Raw genomic sequence first — 19,329 nt, 5'->3', positions numbered from 1 at the left:
CTGTTGTGTCATTTATATGAGCTGACATGTCATATTTTAGTTGTTTAATTCATTTTGTAGGCTAACATGATGTTCTCTTCATCATTTTGCTTGTAGTCTTCTTTGTTGAAGAATGGTGCTTGTCTTGGAGGGATTCTTGACACTAGGTTGACCCATGTACATTACATAAATGCTCATAAAGAGCTCTTTAACATAATCTTGACTCTTTGAATTCCTTAGACCTATGGAATGAGAAAGAAACTCATTCATATAATTTTATAAAAATAATATTTTCTTTTCTTGACAAGTACAAAGATCAAATTTAGATTGACAAATACTGAACCCAGTTACACTTTTCTTCAACACTCCCTCTTAACTAGGGAGGTATTTGCAATGGTACTTGGTTATTCTCAATCTAAATAATTTCTCATAAGAAGAATCAGATTGGTAATCCCATCTGTATAGCATCATATCAATCAACATTATCATAGTGCAAGTCCTTGACTAACAACTCCATCTCTCCATGAGACAATGAGCTACAATGTTGGTGAGACCAATAATTTATATACACCTTTATCATTGTCTCTCAAGGTACATACCCACCCGGGTGTTCACTCAGTATGACCTTCTAGGAATATTCTTATCTTGTTTTCCGAGCCCTTAAAGACTATTGATCCTCTTGCCTACTCTTATCTTAGACGCCCTACACATCCTCAAAGAGTATCAGATGCCATATGATTACCCAATCCTCCCATTCTTTATTCCCAATTGAAGACAAGAATTTTGTGTCTATCATGTATCTACATTTCCATTCATGGCCTTCATCTTGATGTACAGTTGTAAGTCCTAGTCTAGTGCATGAGATATAACATGGAAAAACACAATTGTCACTCCTTTGTAATTAGGGGTGATCTTAATTCAAACTCCCTCTTGATTAGGGACCTATTAGATCTCCCTCTTAGCTAGGGACTCTTATATATTTCAACAACTTTTTCTTTGTGGGTCCTTTAGCTTGATCAACTTCCCTCCTTGATGTCATGAAATTTAGTTGAGCTTCTTCCTTGTAAGGCAACAACCATCGATCACTTTCCTTCTTATTCTATCATGTCATTCCTTTATTCATCGAAAGTGGACTTCTTGGTACATATCTGGAATCTTATTCATATGGCTACTTCTTCCTCATCATGTTTCTTTTAGGAGTTTCCATCCTCCACATGAATTCTAGTTGTACTTGTACTTCTAACTCTTGTGCCAGTAGCCCTGCATGAAGTCATCCAAATATTATTCAAGAAATCAAAACATAATGGTAAATCATATTGTACCTTTCATGACGACATCTCCCTATAGGTATCAACATCCTGCATACATGTTGACACATCTTCCAAAGATATCCATTGTCAAGGGTCTTCATCTTTTTCAGACTTTCATCAGAGTTTTCATATCTTTCCAAGAGATTTCCTAGTCAAATCTTCTTGGTCTTTTGGATGTTGATCACCTTCATCATGGTTGCATATCTCACGATCTCTTCCTTCCTCACACATTCCATTTCTAGGAGCTTTTAATTAGAGTTTCTTATTCAACTACCTCATACTTCATATGACGACATATTATGTTGTTTTCATCTAGTGTGACTTATGCCTTCCTACATTTGTTCAGAGGACAAGATCATTTTGCTCTTGATCATGCTTCTCAAGATAGAAGTAATGATCCATGTTACATGCAACCATGAGTTTTGGTCATGTCTTTTTCCCTTACCAATGCACCTTCTACATTTCAAGGTTTGATGAATTCCATTTTCAAGCCCTTCCTTAGAAAATCTATTTTATTATTTTTTGATGATATACTAATCTACAACAAGACTTGGAAGTATCATGTTGAACACGTTGACAGGGTGCTACAACTATTGGAGGAGAAACAATTATATGCAAAAAGATGCAAATGTTTCTTTGGAGTACAAGAGGTGGAATATCTGGGTCATATTGTATCTCATGAAGGAGTTAAGGTAGACCCTAGCAAAATTAAAGCCATTAAGGAATGGGAAATCCCCAAATTCATAAAGCATTTGTGAGGATTTCTCGGGTTGACAGGGTATTATCGCAAGTTTGTTAAGAATTATGGGAAAATAGCAGCACCTCTAACAACATTGTTGAAGAAAGATGCATTTTCATGGACTCCAGAAGCAACAAAGACCTTTAAATATCTTAAAGAGGCAATGTGCCAAGCACCGGTCTTAGCTACACCAGACTTCACAAAAAACTTTATTGTGGAAGGTGTTGCTTCCGGAAATGGAATTGGTGCCTTTTTAATGCAAGATGAAAGACCCATTACTTTCGAAAGTCATCCAATCAAGGGAAAGTATTTACACAAAGCTATGTATGAGAAGGAAATGTTGGCAATACTACATGCACTTAAGAAATGGTGACCCTACCTAATGGGAAGACACTTCAAGGTAAAAACAGATCATGATAGACTTAAATACTTTCTAGAACAAAGAGTATCCTCTAAAGAACAACAAAAATTGGGTCACAAAGATGTTGGGTTATGACTTATAAATCATATACAAAAAATGGAAGCCAAATGTTGTGGCAGATGCACTCTCAAGAAAGGATCAGGATGTGGAAGCATTGTTGTGCGCCATTTCTATTATCCAACTAGATTGGATAAATAAAGCAAGGGAGGAATGGAAGAATGATGAAGAAGTGTGGGAACTTATTCGAAAGTTACAACAAGATTCCAGTACATCTGATACATTTAGCTAGAAAAATGATTCGTTATGGTACAAAGATCGCTTATACCTCTGTAAGAATTCCCAACTCAAAAAAAGATTCTTCTGGAATTGCACGCTTCTCCCCTAGGAGGGCACTCAGGATTTTTAAAAACTTACCATAGGGTTAACAAGGAATTTTTTTGGGATGGCCTTAAATCGGATATTCAAAAGTTTGTGGAGGAATGTTTGGTATGCCAACAAAATAAAGCTAAAACAATTAAGATGCCAGGTCTATTACAACCTATATCCTTTCCAAGCCAATGTTGGGAGGAGGTTTCAATGGATTTTATCACAGGTTTACCCAAGTCTAAGGGAAAGAGTTTCATCATGGTGGTAGTTGACAGACTTACCAAGTATGCACACTTTTCTGCATTATCACTTCCATTTAAATCCAGTACAGTTTCTACGGAATTTATGGAAACAATTCAAAAGTTACATGGAAACCCAAAGATTATTGTAAGTGACAGGGATCTCATTTTTACAGGAAATTTTTGGACAGAATTATTTTCTTGTCTTGGTACTCAGTTAGCTCATAGCTCATCTTATCATCTTCAATCTGATGGGCAAACAGAGATAGTAAACAAATTTTTCGAAGGATATCTTCATTGCTTTGTATCTGATAAATAGACACAATGGGTCAAATGGTTGCCTTTGGCTGAATGGTGGTATAACACTTCCTTCCATACTACAACAAAAATTACTCCATTTATGGCAATTTATGGATATCAGCCACCATCCATCACATCATATTTAAGTGAAAATTCTAAGGTTCAAGGAGTGGAACATCACGTCGAGCATCAACAACAAGTTCTCCAACTCTTAAAGGATAACCTTGTGTTGACACAGAATAGAATGAAACAACAGGAAGATCAACATCGCAGTGAAAGAATTTTTGATGTAGGTGATTGGGTATTCCTACAACTAAAACCATATAAACAAATGTCCCTTGAGCAAACTAAGAAGGATAACAAATTGTCACCAAAGTATTATGGTCCATACGAGGTGTTGCAAAAGATTGGTACTATGGCATACAAATTGGAGCTTCCTACAGCTTCTCGAGTGCACCCAGTTTTCCATGTTTCATGTTTAAACAAGGTTATAGGTGACAAGCTCCCAGTTCAAACAATATTGCCAGAACTTGATGAGGAAGGAAAAATTATATTGGAATCGGAAGTAGTCATAGAAACAAGAACTCGACAACTATGAAATCGATCCATTTCAAAGTATCTCATCAAGTGGAAGAACTTATCAGCTGAAGATTCCACATGGGAGGATGAGAATTTTATACAGAAGCATCCAGAACTACTCAAGCATTGAGGACAACACTTTTTTTAGGGAGAGGGGCATCTTAGGTCCCTATAATACTAGTCATGCCCCCATTAATATTGTAGTTGTATCCCTTATTAATATTTTTGTGCCACTATTGTGCCCATATTGTTATTATTGTGCATTTATATTATTATTATTAGGTCGGCTTGGTTATATTGGGACTCCTTAGACTCTTATATATAGAAAGGAGGTTTTTTCATTTGAATCGTCCAAGAATTATTCATTTTTGTAATGTAAAGGAGGTTTCCCCCTCGAAGAGGATGAATTCTAAGGCGTTCATCTATCTTTTCTATCTTTTTGTGGGCTGGTTTCATACACCTTAACTCGCCACTTGGAACGAATATGGCCCATGCTTCAGAATATAGGTTATGCGTACTACGACTAGCACCATCGACATAACCAACAAATGGTTCCAAAGATTTCGACATCTACAACAAATGCAAAGCGGATTACTTAACCACATAAAAACTCTTAAAGTCACACTATAACACACACATGCAATCAAAGCATATATACAGTGTTTATTACTATGCGAAATGAGGCATAGTAATGTTTCAAATACAACCCATTTCAGGGCTGCGACAATGGAATGTTATCATAATCAACTAACTCATGAGTGCCTTTCGACAAAACATGCTTGACAATATAGGGGCCCATCCATAATGGTTCAAATTTTCCTGCTCCTAGTTTATCAACTTATTAATCATAAAGCAAGACGAGGTCTCCTTCTAATATAATGTGAGGTTTGACGTTTCAGTCATATTATGCCTTTATTCGTTTCTTATGTGTTTTGTTAGCCAAAGCGGCTTCACGACGTGTTTCATCGAGATGGATGAGCTCTAAGAAACGTGCTTCTTCATCAGAAATGTTATGTAATAGGTCAATCATGAGTTTTAATGATGAAATTTCACATTGTATAGGAAATATTGCCTCCAAACCATACACCAATTAAAAAGGTGTGAATCCAGTTGCATTTCTCACTGAGGTTCGGTAAGCCCACAAAGACGAGTACAAGATTAAATTCTAGTTTTTCTTATGAACTCCTATCATTCATTGAAGCATTCACTTAAGGATTTTGTTGATAGGTTCAGCTTTTCCATTAGCTTGCAGATAATAAGGAGAAGAACTATCATGGGAAACTCCTAACTTGGCAGTGAATTCAGTGATCATATGGTTGCGAAAATTCGAACCATGATCTATAACTATAGCTTCTAGTACAAAAAATTGTGCAGCCACATGGTTAAAGAAAAAAAGAGCAGTCGTCTCACCACTATTGTTTAATGTAGACATGGCCTCGGCCCATTTCATAAAATAGTCCACAAAGACAATAATATACCCATGCCCCCCGCCTGAGGTAGGGTTACATGTGATTAAATAGATGCCCCATCTTGCAAATGGTCCAACAACGATGATAGGATGCAGTGGTGCAGGTGGTAATCGATTCTTATAGTCAAAGATCTGGCATACATGACAACTTCTGACAGCAATAATGCAATCATTGAATATGGTTGGCCAGAAGTGACTAACACCGAGAATCTTTTGTGGCATAACTAGATAAATTTCCACCATAAGCACCAGAATTGGAAGCATTCAAAACTTTCTTAGCTTCCTCATGGGTGAGCCACCTCCATAAAATCGTATCGATACCACGACAGTAAAGGGTGTCACCAATGATCAGATAATATTTGGTTTGGTATCATATAAGTCGTTGTTGCGAGCAAGAGGTATCGGGCCAAAAAGTTTAGTTCTAGAGATAGATTAGTATATATCCATACCATGGGTCAGATGACGAAATCAGAAATAGAGACTCATCCAGAATTGATTGTTCCATTGTTGAATCAATATCGGTAGAGGGAAGGTCGCAAAGAATCTCGGAAAACACTAGATATTTCTTTGATTTGGATATGATGAATTCCAACTCAAACTCCTGCAAAATGAGAATCCATTTCGAATATTTTCCCCCCAGCAATTGACATCACAAAATGTATGTCATAGGGCTGCAATCCAAAACGTTCGAGTTTAGGTTTGGAGATAGATCAATATATCTCCATACAATGGGTCAGATGATGAAATCAGAAACAGAGACTCATTCGGAATTTATGGTTATGTTATTGAATCGATATCGGTAGAGGAAGGTCGAAAAGAAGCTTGGCAAAAACTAGAGATTTATTTTATTTGGATTTGATGAATTCGAAATCAAACTCCTACAAAATGACAATCCATTTCTAATATTTCCCCCCCAGCAATTGACATGACAAAATGTATTTCATAGGATTGCATTAACTTACTAATTTACACTTGCAGATTAAGAAAAGTTCTAATTCCTAAATTCAGAATGAAAGAACTAATGTTGTTTGACCTTGCAGGAAAGGAAAAGGAATGAAGGGAATGGCCTAGGTGGTACTTATGATCATGGAGTCCAAGATCAACGGCCAACCTACTCCTAAACTAAGCTATGCAATCATTGCAGGTCAAAATAGGGTCAAAACACGTTGTTACAGGTGTGCTACAAGATGTTTCTACATGATTCTTGTAACTCCTACAAGAAGTCCTGTATTGCTATAGGAAGTTGGCCAAGAGGGTTTAGAGGCTAAGAATTATAGGGTGAAGTGATGGAAACTTGTATGAAAGATGTGGGGAATGTAGGGAAGGTGATCAACACCCCTAACCAAGCCCAACACGTGAAGAGGGCTAGATTTTGGCTAATATGGTTGACCACGGTGACCAAAAAATAGAGATCAATACCATGGGTTGGCATGGATAAAAAAAGGATAGAGATGTCCTAGATACACTTTGTGAAAGCATTCCTTACCTACAAATTCAACAAACCTGCAATAACACATGCACATGTTCCTCTTTTCATTTGCAAAATATTACAAGTGTGGAAAAGATTATTTGAATTTGGAAAACCATCTAACTAATGCTAAGAAATTGATCTAGGTAATGAACATGAAATCACACTCTATTTTTGGGTTGTGATGGTGGGGTCCTCTAATCATGCTCCGATGAGGGAGATGAGATAGGGGTCACAGTCACAATTTTTTTTTATGAATTTTACTCTACTGAACTGCAACAACTAATTAACCTTCTAAGCTAATATAAATATGAATAAGTGACAACTAATCATCCTTCTAAAGCTAACAAAAATATTAATAAGCTTCTACTTAACTGCAACAACTAATCAAAATTCTAGGCTAGAAGAAATATAGATACATGAGAGGGGCCTCTACTGCTAGGGTTGGGCCTTAACACAAGAGCTTCAACCCTCTGAATTAACTTAGTGCTGGATCAAAAGAAAACTTCTCATTATCATTCCAGAAATTTCAAATACATCATCAAAATAACAATCACAAGTTCTTCAACTCAATGGTCTCTTAGCTATAATAAAAATTTGAATCCTAATGAGTTCCTTAGCTTGTTTATTTATAAAAAGGGAAGCTACCAACAACTCCCTAGATGGGGATTTTTTAGAATTCTAGACACAATGGTAGTGTTGTTTTTACAAATTGAAGCTTGTATGTTGATGTTTTGAGAATTTGAGCATATAATAAAGCAGTCAACACTAGAAGCTGGACCTAGAGATGTAGCCCAAGATACGTGAACTCCGTTATCAATTTTCTTGTGTTTGATGTTGCACTTTTGCTCTCTTTTAACTGTTAAAAATTCTGGAAATTAACTTAAGTTTGTGTACTTTTGCAACCAAAATACATTTCCTAAAGGACATAAAATAGCTTGAAAATTGTTAAATGAAACCTTCACTTTCATTTTTAGATCAGTTTGGTATTAGAGCATGGTCTTTTCTTGTGAAGGTTTGACAAATTTTGCAAGGTTTTTGAATGTTTACAAGGTATAGATTGAGAAGAGGAGAAGGATCACTTGAAGAACCTAACCCTCAAGTTTTCTCATGAAGACCACATTCTCCACAAATCATGGCACATGAAGAAGGACAAGGACAACAATTGATGTTTCAGGATGATAAATATTTTAGAAAATATTTCTTTGATTTGATTGAGATGGTGAAAGTGTTGTATAATGAAATAACAACAGGGTTGCAAGGAGAAAGTTCTAATAACCAAAAGGTGATGATGGTAATGGGGGAAAGCCTCCACCTACTCCTCCTCCTTCACCTCCATATTCACCTCCTTCTTCACTTAGGCCAATTCCTCCAACATATCCAAGAGGACATGCTAAGTCTCCTTTTGCTTAAGCTTGATATCAAGTTTGAATTGCCAATGTATAATGGAGAAGTAAATGTTGAAATGTTGGACAATTGGGTTCGCCAAATTGAAGTTTATTATGGGATCCAAAATATTAATGATGACGTCACAAGCATCCAACTTGCTTCTCTCTGTTTGGAAGGTGCAACTCTTATTTCATGGGAGGCCAAAACTCAAGAAGATTTGAAGAAAAGTGGTAAAATGATCTCTTATTGGAATAATTTTATAGCTACATTAAGAAGGAAACTTTATCCATTAGCTTATATGAAAAAATAAATAATCGATTAAAAAAAATTTAGACAAGCTAGAGTGCCCAAAGATACAAGAATTTAGAAAAAGAGCATTAATCCTGGGTGTTAATTAGACCTCACAAGACACTTTCCTTAAATATATACATGGATTGCATAGTTATTTGAAACATACCATACTTATTTTTAATCGCACCAATCTAGATGAAGTATGTTTTCACGCTACTAATTTAGAGTCAAGAGGCAATAATTCTCCTTGAGACTCCAACAAGAAACCCTCTAATACAGAGACAAAGGAAAGGGGAAAGCAAAAGGAAAAGGCAAGAAGAATGTTATAGTTAAGAAAGGGGGAGATAAACTTACCTGCAAACATTGTTCAAAAGATGAGCATGATTTAGATCAATGTTGGAAATTACATCCATAAGTGATACCAAAGAAGTTCAATAACAAGGGTAAACAAAAGACTGTTGCTGCAACTCAACAAGATCTAGGATCTGATTCAGGGGATGAAACTAAAATCACATCCATGGGAATGAAAGGTATAACTTCTAATGCAAGTATTAGTTATTATGGAAAACTTGTTGAATCTCAAAATGATAAAGAAATAAGTGAGCTCTTTCATATCAAGGTCATTACAAAACATACAAAAGTTGATACATTATTTGACAGTGGATCTCAAGTCAATGTTATCTCAAGAAACTTTATTTAGTTAGAAGAGATATTGAAAAAACATAATATGGTGTAAGGATAGATCATCACTTTATTTCAAATGCTAAAGTTGAGTACCAAATTAGAAATTGGGTCTTGAATACAAGTAGTGTCACAAAGAGGCAAACCTAGTATATGCAAACTATGAACATATAATAGCAATTGAAGACCATCATGGGTAGACTCTTGTTTGAGAGACTAGAAGAGAAAAATGAGATTTTATTTAGTGTGGATGAAGTGTAGTGTCAACTTTGGAAGTTAGATAATAAGGTATTTTCGCTAGAAAATAAGTTAGCAAATACATACATTATCAATTCTGAGGATGAATAGGTCCAGTTCATACTATTTAGAATTGGATTCTCCAAGTACTTAGCTTCTGCCATCATGTTTGTCATGTCAGTCATTAGTTCTAGTTTTCCTATATATTTTGTTATAGGAGGCTTCCTAGCCTCAAACACATGACATAGTTGTCATAGTAGCAGATATCTATTTGGTTTTGTAATTTTATTCAAATTCTTTACATGGTCTAAAAATTTATGTTTTGCTACTAGTCTAGTTTTCTTAGTGGTAAACCAATAGCTACAACCCAAATATTATATATAAATTTCTACTAAAAGTTTATTATGTGATTGTTTCCTGCCTTAGAAAAACAAACAAACAAACAAACAAAAAATGAAACAAAACAATTTTTTTTTTTCCTTTTAGTTCTATTTAGTTATAAATACAAAAGACATAATACCATATACTTTTTTGTTGTTTCTTAAATATCTTTAAATTTCTTTAATACAATTTAATTTCATTATTTCTAATTCAACAACAAGATTAATTTTGTTTGATCTATATGTAAAAAATTTACATATAGTTTTTGGGCCGAGAGGCACTCTACAAACTTACACGGGGGACATGTTGTCATGTAAAGTTACATTATATATATGTGTGTGTGTGTGAGAGAGAGAGAGAGACATGAGAGATGTTGTGCATAATAAAATAATAACGTTACTTTAAAAATAAATGTCAGTCATAAATAAAATACTTCAATTTTCACTTTTATCTTACATGAGACTTTATATAGTGAGATATAGTAATTGAAATTCAAAATTAAAAGAACTTTTTAGTATGAGGGATATATGCAATTCCATAATTGAGTTGAGATCTAATGTCTATAGTATGCTAGAAATGTGTAACATAATGTAATGTCAATATTTTGGGTCTAAGAATATAAAATAAAAATAACCCTATAAAAAATAAAAAATAATAAAAAATAAAAACAATCCATGGTATTGACCCATGGTTTTACTACTCAATTGTATTGGCCCATGATATTCATGTGGAATATAACCTATTTAAGGGGGAAATTAAACTAGCCTAGATCCATCTTAGTTTGATATAATGTTTATGGATATGTTTGCATTGGTCATGGTGAGGGAAATATTAAGAAAAATGTAATTATTACATTTTATCTAATATTTCTGCCTACCTCCATCCACTTTTGACTAGCCTATATTGAGTAAAATATAATACTATAAGATGACATTTTACCCAATATTTACCTTCAATGGAACCACTTATTATTTTAATTTTTCTTTATATTTGAACTTTAAAAGTAACCCAATTCAACTATAAAATTAGCAAGGGTGAGGGGGAATATTGAGTAAAATGTAATATTTAGTTCGGTAGAGGTGGTAATAAATATTTGATTCACCTTTTATTAAAAAGAAAGTCTTTATATTTGAGGCTCATAAGTAAACTTAACTCTTCTGTAAAAAATTGATCCTAGTATGGTAGAGATGTTGTAATCTATTAACCAACCTAGATCCATCTTAACTTCAGATGTACCAAGGGTGGAGAGGGATTAAATTTCTTGAGATGAAAAGCTCTTTTAAAGTGAAAATAGGTTTGATCCCTCTCAACCCATGATAGATCCAGAGTTAAGATGAATCTAGGCCAGTATAACAATAATTGCATACAACATATTATTTATAGAAATATACATTTTAAAATTTACTTATTATTTATATATTATTTCAATATTTATATTTTTGTTAATCATTCAAATTAAAATTATATTTAAATTTAATTAATTAGTTTTAATAACTAAAATATGTTTATATTAAAACAGTTAAAAATTATAATAAAATTTCATATATATATATATATATATATATATGGTGTTGAAGGTTAGCTTAATTGGTTGATTTCATCTTGCTAAGAACACCTCCTTGAAGAGAGGTTGTTTTTTGTCATTTTATATTGAGATTCAATAAAATGAAACATATTTGTTTAAACAACTAGAATTTTGGATTGAAGACTAAATTGATTCATTCAAATACAACAAATTAACATATTTCCAAAAGACTTTTTAAACACCTCCTTAATGAGAGGTTAGTTGATTTTCGTCCTTTTATATTGAGATTCAATAAAATGAAACATATTTGTTTAAAAAAAATAGAATATTGGATTGAAGACTAAATTGATTCACTCAAATACAAAAAATTAACGTATTTTCAAAAGACCTTTTAAACACCTCCTTAATGAGAGGTTAGTTGATTTTTGTCCTTTTATATTGAGATTCAATAAAATGAAACATATTTGTTTAAAAAACTAAAATTTTGGATTCAAGGCTAAATTGATTCACTCAAACACAACAAATTAACATATTTTCAAAAGACTTTTTAAACACCTCCTTAATGAGAGGTTAGTTGGTTTTTGTCCTTTTATATTGAGATTCAATAAAACTAAACATATTTGTTTAAAAAACTAGAATTTTGGATTCAAGACTAAATTGATTCACTCAAATACAACAAATTAACATATTTTCAAAATACTTTTTAAACACCTCCTTAATGAGAGGTTAGTTGATTTTTGTCCTTTTATATTGAGATTCAATAAAATGAAACATACTTGTTTAAAAAACTAGAATTTTGGATTGAAGAGTAAATTGATTCACTCAAATACAACAAATTAACATATTTTCAAAAGACATTTTAAACACCTCCTTAATGAGAGGTTAGTTGGTTTTTGTCCTTTTATAATGAGATTTAATAAAATGAAACATATTTGTTTAAAAAACTAGAATTTTGGATTGAAGGTTAAATTAATTCACTCAAATACAACAAATTAACATATTTTCAGAAGACTTTTTAAAATTCATTGTATTATAGTGTTTGAAAGATGGATATTATATATCACATATATTGTTATTAATTTATTATTATTTGAGTCCAATGTTGTATTTTCATTTCTTAAATTTAGAATTGAAGACTAAATGATTCACTCAAATACAACAAATTAACATATTTTCAGAAGATTTTTTAAAATTCATTGTATTATATTTTTTGAAAGATATATATTATATCTCACATGTATTATTATTAATTTATTTTTATTCGAGAATAATGTTGTATTTTCATTTCTTACCCGAAATCTTGTTTTTATATATATACATAATTTCCCTATTTTAAATTAACTAAAGAGATAGAAGTATGCAGTAACAATAATAATAATAAATATGACGGCCTTATTTTCTTCCAATCGTGAAGCGGTGATTCAATACTCGACTTTTCAAACGTGGCCCAATCTCGAGGAGTGGAGTGGAGTAGAGTAAACGAGAGTACAATATTGAATCTCCGGGAATTACGAAATGAACCAATCGTTTCACAGAAATAAGTGGCGGAGACAAAAACCAAGACTTTTGAAAAGGTGAGTTGTCGACAAAAGAAACCAAGCTTTTCCACAACGCATGTGATGGAAACTTGCAATAAACAAGAACCCACCATTATGGCGAGCGCAGACGAGAGAAAAGAGAGTGATGGATTTAAATGTTGAGCCTTGGTGACATCTAAGTCCAACTCTGTTGCCATCCTCAAATTAAGAGCAGAGCCTCCTTGCCATAGACCAATTCATAACGGTAAAAACAGTAGTTGTCTTCCAAATTGTATTATAGGTTTAAGTGGTTGCCAATAATCTATTTTCTTGATCCTTTCTGTTGTTTCTCACAATTTTAATTTATTTTTATATAATGTTATTCTTTTATTTGAGCTTAATTTTTCTTTAATAATAATAATAATAATAACTATAATTCAATACTCGATTAGCTACGAGTTTTCACAAACTCGCAGTAAACAAGACCCCACCATGATCGTGATTTCTTCATCGTCACGCCACAATGCAATGAACATTCGGTCGTTTCACAAAATTAAGTGGTGGACTAGTCCAGAAGAAAAGTAAGAGTCGTGAACAAAGGAATCCAAGCTTTTATGGTGTGATTCCCCATCGTCACCCCAGAGAATGAAGTGCTCATGCTTCACAGCCACAATGCAATGAACCAATCGTTCCACAAAATTAAGTGGCGGAGAAGAAAAGCAAGACATTTGGAAAGGTGAGTCGTCAACAAAAGAATCCAAGCTTTTCCACAGCGCAAGTGATGGAAAGTTGCAGACGAAGAAAAGAGTATGATATTGACTTTTCCTGGTCCTCACACCAAAGAATGAAGTGTTCATGTTTCATAACCACATATGAATCTCTAGGAATAAATGCAATGAACCAAGCCCAGTAGTCGAGAAGAAAAGGACTTTCGAAAATGTAAGTAGTGAACAAAAGAATCCAAGTTTTTCCACAAGGTAGGTATTTGATGGAAGCATGCGGGAAAATTTCATTTTTCCCTCCATAATCTTTATATGCATTCTCGCTTGTATATATCAATTTTTGGTATACAATTTTTGGTGGTTATAGTGTAAGTTAGTTGATATTCATTAATAAGTTTGTTAGAAAGTGCCTTAGTGAATATAATTATTATAAGAGTTAACCTAAAATATTATATAAAGAAATATTAAGATTATATAAAAGAATATTAAAATGATTGTGAGTATAATGTGATGCATATTAATAAATTCAATAAGAGTGGAGGTTTTACTACAAGAAAGTTTTTTTATAAGAATTCCGGGCTCTTATTATTTGTAGCTATTAATTTTCGAATGCCATTGTTCACGATGTTTATTCACATTTTATTATTCAAATTCTAGCAACTAACCTCAACATGGTTTGATTATGAAGAAGGGTAAATGCTTGTGAATGAAAAAAAAATAGTAGTTGATGATCCCCTTTTCAAGGTGAATTAAACATTTAGTTTTCATATGGTGTGATGAGTTGTCATAAATGTAATTTAGTAATAAGTGGAGATAAATGTTTAAGAATGGAGATAGACTCAATTGAAAAACTTAAAGATTGGAAAGCCCATCATCTCCTTACTTAGCATAACCCAAACATACTACTTCTACCAAAAACGAAAATAATACATGGGGTGGATATTAGATATGTTCTTTGTAGTTCATTTACTACAACCCACTCTAGTTTGAAACTACCTAGATAGCTTGAGTAAACATAATTAACCACTTAACCTAAAATTCATATTTCAATTAACTTGTTTCAATAAAATTGAAGTTGAAAGGATTATTTGTGGAATATGACTTAAATTAAGATGTATAGATAATGTTCAAGTCCTCTTATTATGTATCTTTAAAAATGATTTATAAATTGTTGTGGATCTTCAATTCAAATATCTTGTCTCAATAAATCTTGCAATATTCTAAAACCTTTTAAATTACCTTTGATTTATTTTCTTAGATTCAATATTTATGATTACTAGAATAATACTCTCATCTATGAAAATAACTAAAATATGAAAATGAAACAATAAGAAAATGAACACAAGATGTTTCCTAAGAAATCTAATGCAAAATAAAACCTTGGTAGAAGGTGAGGCCTATGCTCTACTCTCCAATTTTTTCAGTCATCAAATTACAAATACAAAAAAGGGCACTCATAATGGATTTTCCAATGACACTATGGCATGAATGGATGCTACACATTCTTCTACCTCCTTTATGCTCTCAGATCCCACTATCTAGGTGTTCTACTCAACTATGGAACAAGGACAATGATAAAAGATTGTAAGGTCTCCCTTTCCTCTTAGCCACCCATTACTTAACTTAGTATGATAGTCTTTAAGGTTAGGATTTTCACATACCTACCCTCTAAATTAATATTATGGTTTTGGACCTTCTAGAATCTTCTTGAAATTCCTCATGTGGGGAGCCCCACATGTGAGTAATGGGGGTTGGCATAAAAAACTCAATCCTATAATTCCAATAAACCCCAATTAGATTTTGGACAAAATAGACCAGAAAATATGCCTAGAAACATGCAAAAAATAGAATAGTTAGACTACACAAAATGAATATTCTAAAATCTACTAACTTTATTTCCAAATTGTTTATTCTAATTTGTTTATTCTTTCATATATTTATATTTTTATTAAATTACTTCAATTAAAAAAAAGATTTTTTACTCAATTTTCTAAGTTAAAATATTAAAAAAATAAAATACTTCGAAGTTAAAGCATGTTTACTTATTAAGTATTTTAGGTTAAAATATTATAAAATCAATACTACAAATTTATAATAAAATCTATTATGTATTTATTAATTAATTGCCTACTTTTTTTAATAATATTTTGAATTTTTAGGGTGTGGTGGGAGGGGGAGGGATTCTTCTAAATCCTGAAGGAAATTATGGAAATTTTGGAAAAAATTTTATGGGGACTTGGTAGGAAAAAAAATAATCAAATAGAGATGTATGGACTTTACTTGAGGCTATTAATAGCCCAAAAGAGTGGTATCAAGTACATAACTATTTGGGAGACTCCTTCCTAATTATCATTCGACTTCTAAGAGCCAATACACCTCCAAAAGATAATATGCTAAGCTTATTGTTCGATCATATTAGAGATATCCTTTGCTCCTTTTCTAGTGCCCCCTCTTTCCATATTCTTCAAATTCTCAATAGTGAACCTGATATTCTCACCAATAAGGCTTGCCTCTTAGAAAAGGGGCAATAAAAAATTAATGGTATTGTTGGTCAAGTTGTCATCACCTAAATGAAGCTCATGATCAATCTTTGTAACCCCAATCTCAACATGTGCCTTTATCCATTTATAGATCCACTGTCAAAATCCTTTTCTCATTTGAACAACCCTAAATTATCTCCTTTCCCCTAATTTCTATCTCCATGTATGATCATTAGGCATATTGATGATATGATCCCACTTGCAATGATAATTTGGCTAGTCTCGTACTAGCCCAATGTGGCACCTCATGAGGATCAATTGCATGAAAACATGTTGCATTTATTGGCACCAACGCCGCCCCTTTATATCCTTCAACTAAATCCTTTGGTATCTCTCTCCATCATCTTTATCAGTGTGCCTCATTCATGTGGACTGAGGAATATTAGATGGGAATGTAACGCATAGTTCATGGCATACGAGGAAGATGTCTTCTCAATTAGTTGGGCGATGATTACTTCACCTTGGGACCCTAGCTTAAGTGATGTGAACTTGTAGAATCACATGGGATTATCTGTTGGTAGAGAGATTAAATTAAGGAGAGGTAGCTTTGTTCTCTCCATTCTGTGTGAGAGGGGATGGTTATGGTATAGCCACCCTCTAAATTTTAATCAAATGGAAGTTTTGTTAGCAAGGTTGTTGTGTAGTTGGGGAAAATAAAAGCTCTTTGATGAGCTTTGGGTTGCTAATTAGGTCCTCTGTCACTGGGAAATTTGTTAAGGAGTCAAGCATCATTGTAGTTAGGAAGTTTGGCATCTCGCTCTCTTGGGCCTAGAGGTAACTGTGTCCATTCTCTGGTTAATTAGTTTAGTGTGCACTAGGGAGAATTTTGTCTGACTAGAGTTCAGAACCTTGCATCTTGGAATGAACTATATTTTCCTCTTCTATTTCCCCTTTCCTTTTCGGTTTCCAGTCCCTAAATTGGAAATTAGGCTATATGGTCGAACATCTCTGAGCGTAGGAAAAGAAACTAGAGGTTCCATTGCTACTTCATTTTCAATAGGTCCTTCTTCTTTCTTCTAGCTTCGGTCTCAGCAAGCCCTACTCATGGATTCAAGTTCAAAATCAAACTCCAATGCCTCAATCGTATGAAAACATTACATGAAGGTGCATGAAGCAATGAACACTGAAATTTATGATTTACAAGTCATATTGTATCAACAACAAGCCTCTGATTGCACCACATTGGAATTAGTTGAAGTTCAACAACAACGAATTACACGCTTGGAGGATGAGGTTGAAGCTCTGCGTAGAATAATTATGGATCTGCAACACAAGAATAATCGATCGATGAGCCCAATAGGGGAACCTCCTTGAGTCATAAGCCTCAATTTCCCTACAGATAGTACTGATTAAGAATCTATGTAATGAATGGTGTTAAATGTGTATTGCTTATGTTTCATTTTTGTCGAATATATACTTTTAGGATAATAAAGTACTATCAAGGTTGGGGAATTTTGATGTATTCTGGGTGAGGGTAGATCACTGCAATTTGACAATCCAGAAGCCCATGAGAAGAACAACATTGTAACTCTCCCAAATATTTTCCATGACTAGGCATGGATTTAATATACAAGTACTCATTTATGTGATATATATATATATATATATATATATATATATATATATATATATATATATATATATATATATATATATATACATATATATATATACATATATATATATACATATATATACATATACATATATATACATATACATCTACATATATATATATATATACATATACATATATATATATATATACATATACATATACATATACATATACATATACATATACATATACATATACATATACATATACATATATATATATATATATATATATATATATATATATATATATTTTTAGGCATTTAAATTTATTGATAATTTTTTTTGGTGTAAGTTTGATAACAATGAGGCTACACCATGGTCGTGTCCAAGAATAACACCTGAATAGGGCGGGGAATTGAACCAATGACTTAATATGTAGGAGTGCCTTAACAGTGCACCTGATCATCGTCTATCCAAGACCCCATGGACAAATTTATTGATAATTCTTATAAAATAATATTTTTCCTATTATTTTTCAATGAGAGTGGGAAACAATAAGAAATACTTAACAAGTATTTCATGTTATTCCCTCCATTCCCATCCCCACCCTCATGAAGGTGGGGAGATTAAGGACCAAAGATAACAAGTATTTCCCAATATTTCCACCCACCGCCATGAAGATTCGGGTGGAGGGAAATACTTAATAATAAGTGTTTCCCATGATCCCCCATCCCCATTAACACGAAACAATGAGAAATACTTAATAATAATTATTTCATTATTTCCTACTCTTTTCACTCTCATAAAATAATGAAAAATAGTTTTAGTTTTTTGTTCTTGCTATTGAAAATGGTGATTTGAACCATTGTTTCTAATTCTAAAATGTGAAAAAACAACAATATCAATAGATACTTAAGAAGAAATCCATCTCTATTATATAGATTAAGCACCTTAAGTTTATCTAGAGATCAAGTTTCCCTTCTTATCTTTACCATCACCTTTAAATTTATTGTCACCCTTCTTATCACTATACCCTCCTCCCCTTTTTGTTTTCTCCACCATCCTAGTTCACCCCATTATCATCCTTTGTTTTCAGTTAGTTTTGGGAGGTGGTGTGTTGTGGGTAGAAACTTAATAAAGTATCTAAAACTGCAAATCAATGTGATTTTTATTGAAATGTTATGTGTGTGTGTGTGTATGAAACATTGGGAAAGGAATCATTAATACAATTGTTTTTTTTCAATATGACCTTATGATTGAAAGTTGTTTTTATGCACACATAGGGGCATCTCCACATCTACTTGGATGATTTATTAAAGATTTGCAGAATTATTTGATGCAAATATGATGAGAATTAAATGTCAGTTCTACAATTATTATACTAAATTTAAAATGAAAACATTTTAGAGATAACATTTGGATAGTGTAGTATCAATTAAGATTCTACATTACACAAAATGTGATTTCTATCTTTAGTGGGAAAAATGGTAGCAACACAACTATGATACAAGTGAAAGAAATGATAAAAGCATTCCAATCAATGTATAATACCATGCTACATTTATGAAATAACTTCATATACAAGGGATACTTTATGGAAGTATTATATTCATAAAT

Source organism: Pinus tabuliformis, chromosome Q (assembly GCF_031772625.1).
Source record: "Pinus tabuliformis cultivar Carrire ecotype Pingquan chromosome Q, CPIR1, whole genome shotgun sequence".
NCBI classification, from domain to species: Eukaryota; Viridiplantae; Streptophyta; class Pinopsida; order Pinales; family Pinaceae; genus Pinus; species Pinus tabuliformis.
Note: the sequence above shows the minus strand (reverse complement) of the source record.